The following is a 12,147-nucleotide window of genomic DNA, read 5'->3' as shown; positions in this document are numbered from 1 at the left end:
TACGCTGTCGGCTGCTTCGACGCTCTGGTTGCTCTCGGCCACGGTGTACCCCCGTTACCCTGATGCTCCGGGCTGCCGGGATGGTGGTGTTCCTCGTGACCCTGATGCTGAAGCGCTGCACCGCCATGAGCGGTGTGCTGCTCGACAGGAAGGGGAGCAAGAGGTCTGTGTGGGCGTAGGTGTCTTCTATTACGCCACATCACGCGACCGCTGCCCATCTTGATGAGGTAGTCTCTCCTTCGCCCAACAGCCACGATGACACCCAGGCGATCCCAGAGGCCTGTCGTGTGATCTTGAACGTCGACGTGGCCACCGAGGTGCAGGAGAGGAAGAGTACGGGCGGACGCGTCGTGGCGAAGTTTCGCTTTCTTCCTTAGTCGCTCTGCCTTGGCGTCGCACTCATCAGCAGCGCGCTGCCACTGCTGAGCGTATGAGCGATGATGAGCCGGGACACAGGACCTCATAGGATGACCGAAGAGGACTTGTGCTGGTGATCGCCCTTCCGCCCTCGGAGTGTTGCGCAGTTCCAGCAACCCGCGAGCGAACGCATCCTCGTCCAGGTGTCCCTGCTGTGTGGTCGTGAGGATCAGCTTCTTCACGGACTTGACCGCTGCCTCGGCGTGACCATTGGAGCGTGGATAATGAGGTGAAGATACACGATGCTCCACCCCCCATCGAGCCAGGAAGCGCCGTACCGATGAAGAAGTGAACTGCGGTCCACCGTCAGTCCCTCAGGAGAACAGGCACGCCCGTGTCGGCGAACACACCCCGAAGGACACGAACGAGCTGATCAGCCGATGCTGGACGTGAGCATGCAGACACGTGAGGCCACCCAGACAAGCGATCTACATACACGAGGTATGTACGGCCTGCTGCCGTGGAAGTAGTCTGCAGAAACTGACTCAAACACCCTGCTGGGTGTGTCCGTGTCCTGCCAGAGAGGTTCGTTGGCTTGGCTTGGTAGGAGTGGACGGCATAGTGAGCATCCAGAAACGACGTTCTCAACGTCTCTGTCCATACCAGGCCAGTACACCGTTTGTCGGGCCCGTCGCTTGGTGCGCTCCATCCCCCTGATGACTGTCATGGAGTCGCTCTAGTGTTTCTCGGCGGAGGCTGTGAGGAATAAGAAGCCTCGGCCCGTAAACCACCAGGTCGTCGTCTACGGCCAGCAGACTGCGCACCGGCCAGTACGTACGCAAGCGGTGATCGAGGTCGTGGCAATGATCAGGGAAGCCCTCGATGATGACGTTCTTGAGCAAGCAGTACTCCCCGTCTCTTGCTGCTGCGGCACGTACCATTTCCACAGTCTGATCCTGGAGTGGTGCTAAGCGGACGCCGTCCTCATTGGTGGCAGATAACGCTGAGATGACCGCTGAGTGGAGAGGGTCGAGGTCACCAGAAGTAGCAGCATCCTCTTCCTCCACTGGGTCCTGTACTGGAGCACGTGAGAGGGCGTCGTCTGTCAACTCGATGGCCATGGATCCACCAGCCATTGCACGTAAACCTTCCTTTGCTTCGAAGACGCTGGGAAAGGCCTTGATCAAGCAGCAGCAGCGTGCCCCGCACGCTGCTGTGGCGTTGGGTCGTAGGAATGAGGCCAGCTGATCACTTCTGTGGGCGTAGATAGAGGTGGCTGCGAGGCGGTCGGGTACTTGATGGAGCTGTTGCCGGTGTGCTGTTCTTCCCTGCGTAGCGGTCGGATTTGAGCCGGAAAATCTTCGGGGAGGATTCCGAGAGCGATGGAATCGTACCAGCTAAGCAGCGCCCCCTTCACCTCCTTCACCACGCTCACAACAGTCTCAGCTTCCCTGTCGCCCAGTTGCAAGTGCGACGAGAAAGTTCCTACACAGGTGAGGGGGTGATTACCGGCAGCATAAAGTCCATCACCATCAGCGGGCGCCAAGCTGGAGGGCGGGATTCCAAGGAGTGTTGCCGTGTCGAGGCCAATAACGGTCGTTTCGGCCCCAGAGTCAGAGTCCACGTAATCTTGTCTCTTCCAGCGGGATGTGTGGCGGTAATGAGCACCTGGGGCGCAGGTCGTGCCGTCACCGTCTTTGTGTATACGCCTGATAAGAGCTGGTATACACTGGCACTGGCTCCCCGCCTCGGGCCTGCACCGCGATGAGGAGAGACAGTTGAGGAACTCCTCGAAGCTCCTCGTCGTTTCCTCACTGTCTGCTGACATACACTCGCAAAATGCCCTCTTTTCCCGCAGTTACGACACACTTTATCTATTGCCTGGCATCCCCTTTGTCACTGCGACAATCTTTGCCACAACGATAACAGCCCGTGGGGCTTGAGCCCCCGAAACTGCCCTTCCTGTAGTTCGAGACAGCGTTCACACCATGGCTCGAAGAGTGAGAGCCGCCCCTTAGTACTGCACTACACTGGTTAGCGCTCTCTGATGCTCTGCAAATATCTATGGCGTTTTCAAGGGTGAGTTTCTTGTTTTCCAGCATGCGTTTCAGAGCCACTTCGTCTCGTGTCCCAACGACAATTCTGTCACGCAGCTGATGGTTTATGCACTGGTCGCAAAAGTCACAGAAATTGGCGATTTCCTTTACAGCACATAAAAAGTCGTCAAAACCTTCTTGCGTTTCTTGCACGCGGAGTAGAAGTCTCTTCTATCCATGATGATGTTGCGCTGGCTTCGCAGGTACTCACACATTGCATCGAGGATGGTTCTTAACTCCGCGTCTCTCGGTAAGCTTATCCCGTAGCGAAGTGTACGGGTCCACTCGTCGTCTAGGACAGCAGCGAGTGCCGCCCTCTGCTCAGCCAGGGAGAGACAGTCTATCCTGGCGAGGGTTACGTATCCTTCAAACTTATGGCGCCACGTGTCGAACTCACGTAAAGATGCTGACGCCGTTAAGTGAGGAATGATGGTGGCGGACGTCGGGAACCTCGCGCCCTGGGTAGACGTGCTGCGGGCTGTGGTTTCGCCTTCATTGCTCGCCGTGGTGCGACTGGGAGCTTGTGTCCCCACTCTCTCCAGCAGCTGGGTTAAACGCTCCTCGCGAGCCTGACTCTGCTCCGACTGTCGCGCTAGCAGGGCAGCCAGCGCCTCCAACTGCTTCTCCATTCTGCGCCGTACCCACTGCAGCCTTGTCCTGATCCTACTCACTGCGCCATGTTCGACTTTTGACCAGCAGGGGCACAGGAAACGCAGGTAACAGTGCAGGTGTTTATTCACAGAAGGTGTGAACAGAAGGCTGGAGGTAGGTGATCTCTCGGCGCCAGGCCGCGCACTTCAACTTAACACTTATGACTGAAGCCTAGCTCGTTCACTCATACACGTATTCATGCCTCACACAAGTCTCGCTCATTCACTCGTTCACACAACTAGCTAACAACCACACAGTCATAAAGAGAGAGAGAGAGAGAGAGAGAGAGAGAGAGAGAGAGAGAGAGAGAGAGAGAGAGAGAGAGAGAGAGAGAGAGATGGGAATAATAACAATACCATGGTGTAGTGATGATAGTGTGTGTGTGTGTGTGTGTGTGCTCTTCGGCGTACTCCTCCATCTTTGTCTTCTTTTGATTTTTCTGTTGTGGTGGCGGGAGCAAATAGGGAGGGGAGGGGAGAAGGGGAGGAAGACGGGGAGGAGAGGCAAGGTGGTGGTGGTGGTGGTACGTAAATGTGTTTTTTTGGGGATGAGAAGGAAGAAGAGGAGGAGGAGGAGGAGGAGGAGGAGGATGAGGAGGATGAAGATGAGGAAGAGGAGGAGGAGGAGTAGGAGGAGGAGGCAGTTGTTAAATCAAGAACGAAAGTATTGTTATTATTATTATTATTATTATTATTATTAGTAGTAGTAGTAGTAGTAGTTGTAGTAGTAGTAGTAGTAGTAGTAGCAGTAGTAAGATGACGGCTTTTACTTAACAACTGCGATGAGGGGGAGCAACAATCATCGCGACTTTCTTCTCACAAACAGCGCAAGAGCAACGACACATACAGACACACGTATAGAAGGTCCCTGGGATGGGCTGAATCTACTTTCCTGACCCCACGTGTGTTTGTGTGTGGATTGCACCTCCCCCTCCCCCCGTTTTAGGATTAGAGTGGGGCTGTAAAAGATGGGGGTGTGGTGTTAAAGGGACAGGTGAAGGGTAGGAGTTTTGAAGGGTATTTAATGGGAGAGGGAAAGGTAGAGGGAGTCTTTTTGGCGTATTTAAGGAGCGAGGGAAGGTAGGAGTCTTAGGGAGGCATTTAAGGGGTGAGGGAAGGGAACTGAAGGACCTGGATGTTGTAGATAGGGACGAGGGAAGGGTAGGAAGGACTCTTGGCAACGTAATTAAGGGGTGAGGGAAGGAGACATCAAGAGCTGAATGCCTAACCAACACTGCAGACTATATTGATGTCGTGTATGGTCTCTCATTGAATCCAGATATCTCGTGTTTTGCCTGACAGCTATGCATGTCTCGTATTGCTACAGGGGCTGCCACGTGTAGGCCTGATGGCTTCCTGCAGCTTCCCTTATTTTTGTTCTTTTGTGTTCTTTCCTTTATCACCGAGATTCATTGCACATTGATAGCTGTGAAGTTGAAACAAACAGTGCCTAACAGTAGTAGTAGTAGTAGTAGTAGTAGTAGGAGGAGGAGGAGGAGGAGGAGGAGGAGGAGGAGGAGGAGGAGGAGGAGGAGGAGGAGGAGGAGGAGGAGGAGGAGGAGGAGGAGGAGGGAGAATAAGAATAGAAATAAGAAAACAATACGATTTGAAAGAGAGGAACAGAAAGAGTAAGAGTAGAAGTATATATATTAGAAGAGAAAGAGGAAGAGGAGAGAAAGACAGAGGAAGAAAAAAGAAGAAAACACACGTAGTTGCTTCTTATTGACAAATCCATAGGAGAGATCAACAGGTGGGAAATACAGGGAAGAAAATGGGAGGACAGGTGAGAGAAGAGGTCACAGGTGTGGAAAGCCAAGTGATACATGTTTGGTAGATGTGGGCGTGGCTTGGGCGTGTAGAGAGGAGGCTGGGAGGATGAAGAGAGAGAAGTAAACTCTCTCTCTCTCTCTCTCTCTCTCTCTCTCTCTCTCTCTCTCTCTCTCTCTCTCTCTCTCTCTCTCTCTCTCTCTCTCTCTCTCTCTCTCTCTCTCTCTCTCTCTCTCTCTCTCTCTCTCTCTCTCTCGCTAAGCCTCGTTGCCCTTTCTCACTCCTTTGATAACTGTCTCTCTTGATGTTAGTACGATGTTGATATTTAATAGAGCTGATGGTGATTAGTGTGTGTGTGTCAGCGTGGTGGTGGTGGTGGTGGTGGTGGTGGTGGTGCAGGTGCAGTGACGCTGGGGGTGCTCATCGTGGTGTTAATGGTGATTGTTTTGTTTTGGTGTTAGATTGGTGTTTGTGTTTAATGTTTTTGGTGTTAGTTGTGTGTGTATGGTTGTAGGAATGTTAATTATGATCGTTTTGAGTTAGTAAGGATGGTGGTGTCAGAAGTAGTAGTAGTAGTAGGAGGAGGAGGAGGAGGAGGAGGAGGAGGAGGAGGAGGAGCAGCTAGAGAATGAGGAAGAAGAATAAGAGAAGAAGGAAGAGGAATAGTTTGAAAAGGAGGAAGAAGAATAAAGGAAAGAAGAGGGAAAGAAAAAAAAGTGAGAGGATTGAATTACATTTAATAAAGACGAATATTAAACTTTATAAATGATTTCCTTTAACCCTTTCCATATATTTAAAGAGAGCCATTGAGCAGACTTTTATTTCTTTTGTCCGAGAGAGAGAGAGAGAGAGAGAGAGAGAGAGAGAGAGAGAGAGAGAGAGAGAGAGAGAGAGAGAGAAAGAGAGAGAGAGAGAGAGTTTTTTTTATATATATTTTCATTGCATTATCTCTTTATGTATTTTTCCCTCCATTTCTTATTTTTATTTTTTATTATTTATTTATTTTTTTTATTTTTTAGGCCAAGTCGTGTTCTGATTGGTGCTTGTTGCTTCTGTCTTAATGAATCCCGTGTTTTGATTGGCCATTGCTTCCTGTCTCACTCCCTCACGTGCTTTCATTGGCCGCCTCCCTCTCCTCCACGCGGAATATAGACGAGCTTATTAAATCCACTTTGTTGCAGAATCACGAGTGGATAAAGAGTGGATCGTTTAATATTTTGTGTCCTCTTTATTCATTCCCCTTTCACGTGTAGTGCTGGAAATGTAAATATGGTGTCTCTTGTGTGTGTGTGTGTGTGTGTGTGTGTGTGTGTGTGTGTGTGTGTGTGTGTGTGTGTGTGTGTGTGTGTGTGTGTGTGTGTGTCGCAAGCATCAAGGTGGAATGTTCAGCGAGCGTGCCTGCAATCCTTCACGCGGTGTTATAATTGGCGGTGCAGGTGTTATGGTGTTGCAGTTGTGCGAGACGTGAGGGGCGTGACGACCCCCTGCCGAGTGTTGATGGGCGGCGTGTGAGGCGTGGACGTGTGTAGGGGCGTGGACGTATGTAGGGGTGTGGACCGCGGCGTGTGGGTGTGGGCGTAGGTGTTGTGTGTTGGTGTGAGGTGGTGGTGAATGTAGCCTTGTGGAGTATAGTGGAGCATGAGCATCACCACCAACAGCAACAGCAGGAGGAGGAGGAGGAAGAGGAGGAGGAGGAAGAGGAGGAAGAGGAGGAGGAGGAGGAGTGAGGCTGGGGCAGGCAGGGCGGGCGGTGGAGGGATTGATCAGTTGGGCTGAGGTGAGCGTGCTGTGCGGGTGGCGTGTGCCACGCGAGTGAGTGAGGTGCTCGCCCCCTGGGCTGTCATGGCCAGTGTGTCATCTCGCCCCCCTGTGCCCTGCCATGAGTGAGCGTCCCCGGGGCCATGCAGCCGCCCACGGTTTCCGCCGCCCACGCCGCCCTCAGGCTCGCCAGTGAGAGTGGGCGGCAATATGCGCCCACCCGCCCACTCACCAGTTCCGCCCTTGTTGCTACTCCTGTCTTGTCCTAGAGGTATCTACAGGTGTGTGCAGCTGCTGCTGCTGCTACTGCTGTTGTTGATAGTATCTGGAGGCACGGCGCGGGCGGGGCGTGGGCGGCGCCCCACGAGTGTGTCGCCAGACCTGTTGCCCCCCTGGCTGGTGCGTGAGCAGGTCAGCAACATGAGCCGCGAGTTCCACGACTCGTGGGGCACCTGCGGCCACAGGAGGGAGCAGCAGGAGCCGCAGGCCTGCGAGGGTCACGTCCACCTGCGGCACCACGGCCGCGGACACTGCGGCAGCCAGCGATCCGACCATCTGGCGCAGCGCGTGTGCCACCACGGCAGTGGGCGGGCGCGGAGACAGCATCTGAGGAAGCTGCGGGCGCCCAACTGCGGGCCGTGGACCAACACGTCCCACTGGGGGCGCGAGGTGGCCGAGTCCTCGGAGAAGTGTTTCCGGACGATGCGTCACCTGCTGCACATGGACGACCTGGCCGGTGCCGCCGCCTGCCGCTACTCACACATCCTGGCCCGCTACGACTGCCGCGGCGCCTCCTCCTTCCTCGGGGCACGCCTCAGCCCGCACCACTCCATGTGCGACCTGTGTCAGGTACGGCGCCGCGCCCCCGCCCTCACCACGCCCCTCGCTATCCCCCTGATCCCTCACCACGCCCCTCGCACACACACACACACACACACACACACACACACACACACACACACACACACACACACACACCAAGATCCTGCCCATATGCCCTGGTGTAGCCCCAACACACAGCCCCGCACCGCGCCCCCTGAGCCTCGCCTGCTGTCTCATAACCCCGTCCCGTATCTGCCCCGCCCTCCTCTCCCCTCCTGTGCGTCCCGCCTAATCAATGACCAATAGTCGGAAACAAATAATTAAAGAAAATATCAGGCTATCTTTGCAGGGGAATTAAACTGAAGAAAAAAAGTATACAGAGAGAGAGAGAGAGAGAGAGAGAGAGAGAGAGAGAGAGAGAGAGAGAGAGAGAGAGAGAGAGAGAGAGAGAGAGAGAGAGAGAGAGAGAGCATAAATAAATATACAGCAACACAGCAAGCGCTTGACCCACAGCACCCGGGCACTTGGTGTATAAAATATATAAGGCAGCGTTCACCGCGGCTCGTTGCGTCACGGCACAACAGGTGACATTAACCCCGCCAGGCAGGGACAGGCAGGCCACCCCGCGTCACTGGCGACCTGCAGTTCTCATGTCGCCCAGCCCGTGCACGCCCACCCCAGCTCGCGTACATGACACACACACACACACACACACACACACACACACACACACACACACACACACACACACACACACACACACACACACACACACACACACACACACACACACACACACACACACACACACACACACACATGAACGCACACGTTAGCATAATATTGCCATCCGTGCAGGCTGATCGATATGTTACACACACACACACACACACACACACACACACACACACACACACACACACACACACACACACACACACACACACACACACACACACACAACATACTATCAGCAAAATCTCTTAGTGAATTATTATTATTATTATTATTATTATTATTATTATTATTATTATTATTATTATTATTATTATTATTATTATTATTATTACTACACTATCATCATGTTCATAATCATCATCGTCATCGTCATCATTGTTTCCCTATTTCAATTTCTTTTCATTTTATACTTCATTCTTCACAACACAAATTTTGGTACGTGAAGGAGGATACTTGTGAAAGGCAGAGGAGGAGGAGGAGGAGGAGGAGGAGGAGGAGGAGGAGGAGAAGGAGAAAGAAGAAGAAGAAGAAGAAGAAGGAAAAGTAGACGTGTAAGATGAAGATGAATAACAAAGCGGTGGAAGAAATGAAGAAAAAGAAATAGGAGGAGGAGGAGGAGGAGGAGGAGAAGGAGGAGGAGGAGGAAGGGCAGGTGGTGGTGGTTCTTCTTAGTATTGAAGGTCAGATAAGATCAATAGTGAGAATCTCTTCACATTTCTGAGACAATTGTTCCTTGTTTGGTGTTGCTAGTGTGTGTGTGTGTGTGTGTGTGTGTGTGTGTGTGTGGCAGTCATTCTTTTGTATTCTGTTTCGCACTTACCCTTGTTGTTGTTGTTGTTGTTGTTGTTGTTGTTGTTGGTGGTGGTGGTGGTGGTGGTTGGTTACAGTAGTATAATCCAATTAACACCATTTTCTTTTATCTTTTGGTGTTTGTTTTCGATTTGAAAGTTAATCACCACCACCACCACCACCACTACCACTACCAATACAAATCCAAGAGAGAAAGAGAAAGGGATAGACAAAGAAAAAAAGGTGCACGTTAATAAAAGGTAAACTAGCAAACTCTCTCTCTCTCTCTCTCTCTCTCTCTCTCTCTCTCTCTCTCTCTCTCTCTCTCTCTCTCTCTCTCTCTCTCTCTCTCTCTCTCTCTCTCTCTCTCTCTCTCTCTCTCTCTCTCTCTCTCAAAATACAAATCAACTTTAAACTCATATTTTTAAAGCCCAACTGATCACATTTTTATTATATACCTGGACTATACACGAGAGAGAGAGAGAGAGAGAGAGAGAGAGAGAGAGAGAGAGAGAGAGAGAGAGAGAGAGAGAGAGAGAGAGAGAGAGAGAGAGATAGGCTTTGCAGAAGGAAGGGCTGTGCTGGGGACGTGGTGGGAGTGGCAGGTGTGGTGGGCGATGAAGTTTGAGGGAAGTGAGAGGGAGTGTGAGAGGGGATAAGGAGAAGCATTAGAAGGTATCCTATGTGCGTGGGAGAGAATTGGAGGATGTAGGATAGAAGGATGATGCGAAGGATGAATGAGAGCTGAGGTGATAGGTGGGATTAAGGTGGAGGAGGAGGAGGAGGAGGAAGGAAGGAAGGAAAGAAGGAAGGTGAGAATGACGGACAGGTGAGTGGAAGGTAGGATTAGGATTGTAAAAGGAGAAGGAAGGAAGGAAGGAAGGAAGGAAAAGACAAGAAGAGAAAAAAAGCGATGGAAAAAAAGTGAAAGAAGGGAACAAGAAGAGGAGAAAATAATAAAGGTAAAAAAAAAGCGAGAAGAAAAGAAAAGGAAAAGAGGATGTTTAGAAGATAAGAGGAAGAAGAGTAGGAGGTGTTTTTGAAAGTGAAAGACAGGAAGGAAAGGAGAAGAAAACAAGAAAAATTGAGTTAATTTAATTGAGAGAATGATAAAGACGAAGACAAATGAGTGTGGTGTAGATGGAGAGAGAGAGAGAGAGAGAGAGAGAGAGAGAGAGAGAGAGAGAGAGAGAGAGAGAGAGAGAGAGAGAGAGAGAGAGCAGGAAAAGGGACAAGTGAAAAAGAAAAAGAGACGAGAAATGAAAAAAAGGTGATGAAGGAAGGAAAAGATGGAAAATGAAGATAAGTGAGAAGGAAAGATGAGGGAAGAGGGAAAGGAAGATGATGAATAGCAAGGAAAGTAATTTGGGAGATAGGAAATTGACGGAAAATATTGAAGTAAGAAGAGAAAGAAAAAGGAGTAAGGAAAATAGTGAAAATGATAGAAGTAGGAGAGATGAAAAGAAGAGAAAGAGAGGAAAGAGAGAAAGAAAAAAATAGATGAAGGAAAGGAAGAATAAAAAGTAAAAATAAGTTAAGAAGCATGAAAAAAAATAAAAAATAGAAAGAATAGAAGAGGGGAGAGGGGAAGGGGAAGGAAAGGAAGAGGAAGGAAAGAGAAGAGAAGGAAGAGGGTCAGGGAAGGGAAGGGAAGGGAAGGGAAGGAAAGAGAAAAGAAGGAAGAGGGTCAGGGAGGGGAAGGGAAGGGAAGGGAAGGAAGGAGGAAGAGGAAGAAAGGAAGGGAAGAGGAAGGGAAGATGAGAGGTGAGAGGAGGACAAAGAGGGATCAGGATGGAGATGGGGATGCTGATGGTAAATGATGCTGAGAATATTATGAGCTTTCTCCTCCTCCTCCTCCTCCTCCTCCTCCTCCTCCTCCTCCTCCTCCTCCTCCTCCTCCTCCTCCTCCTGTTTTCCTTCGTTTTCTCCTTGCTCTTCATTTACCCATCATCTTCTACCTCCTTTCCTTTCCTTTCTTCTCTAATTCTCGTCTTTCTCTGGTCCACCATCATCATCACTTCCTCTCTCATCTCTCCACGCATCGTTATCTTCACTTTCATTTTCCTCGTCCTCTTTTTTTTTCCTGTTTCCTTACTATCGTTCTCTTCCTCATCTCCCTTGTTCCATCTTCATCACTCACTCTCGTCTGTTCACGTCATTATCTTCAGTATCTTCGTCACCCTTGTCTTCTTTTCTTCATCCTCCTCTGTTCTCTCATTTTCCTCTCGTCTTTTGCATCATTATCTTCTTCGTTCTGTTTTGTCATCTTTTTTTCCCCAGTTCACAGAGATCATCGTCATTTTCCTCGTCCTTCTAGTCCTTCATTATCTTCATTGTCTTCGTCACCCACATCATCATCATCTTCCTTCTGTTTTTTTTTTTCTTTTTTCTCTCATTTATCTTTCCCCTCATCCTCCTCCTTGTCCCCCTCCCTCCTCTTTCATCTCCACTTTCATCCTCGTCTCTTCACATACTATCTTCGTCACCCACATCATCATCTTCCTTCTCTTTTTCTCTCCTTTATCTTCTCCCTCATCATCCTCCTTGTCTCCCTACCTCCTCTTTCATCACTCACCCTCATCTCTTCACACATTATTATTTTCATTGTCTTCGTCACCCTCATCATCCACTTTTTCTCCCAATTATCTTCACCCTCCCTGTCCTCCTCCTCGACCCCCTCTTCCCTCCTCCCTCTTCCTCCCCTCTTCATCACTGAGCCTCGTCTCCAAGCATCATTATTGTGTGACGCAGTGTTACCATCATCATAACTCTCTAACCTAACCTCATCATCCCGTACCAATCCCTCTTTCCGCCTCTCCTCCCCGCACTGGGCAGCGAGGAGGAGGAGGAGGAGGAGGAGGAGGAGGAGGAGGAGGAGGAGGAGGAGGAGGAGGAGGAGGAGAGAGAATAAAGGACGAGGAGGAACAGTAGATGATGTAGGTAAGAGAGAAAAAGATGAAAGGGATGAAATGAAGAAGAAATGAGAGGAGGAGGAGGAGGGGGAGGAGGAGGAGGAGGAGTATGAAAAAAATGATAAAAGGGAGGATGATGATAAAGGTAAAGACGAGGAGGGGATGGGTAATTAGAAACTAGAGAAAGAGGAAGAGGAAGTTAGAAAAAAATGAAAAAATAAACATGATGATGATGATGATGATGATGATGATGATGAG

Source organism: Scylla paramamosain, chromosome 36 (assembly GCF_035594125.1).
Source record: "Scylla paramamosain isolate STU-SP2022 chromosome 36, ASM3559412v1, whole genome shotgun sequence".
Classification (NCBI taxonomy): domain Eukaryota; kingdom Metazoa; phylum Arthropoda; class Malacostraca; order Decapoda; family Portunidae; genus Scylla; species Scylla paramamosain.
Note: the sequence above shows the minus strand (reverse complement) of the source record.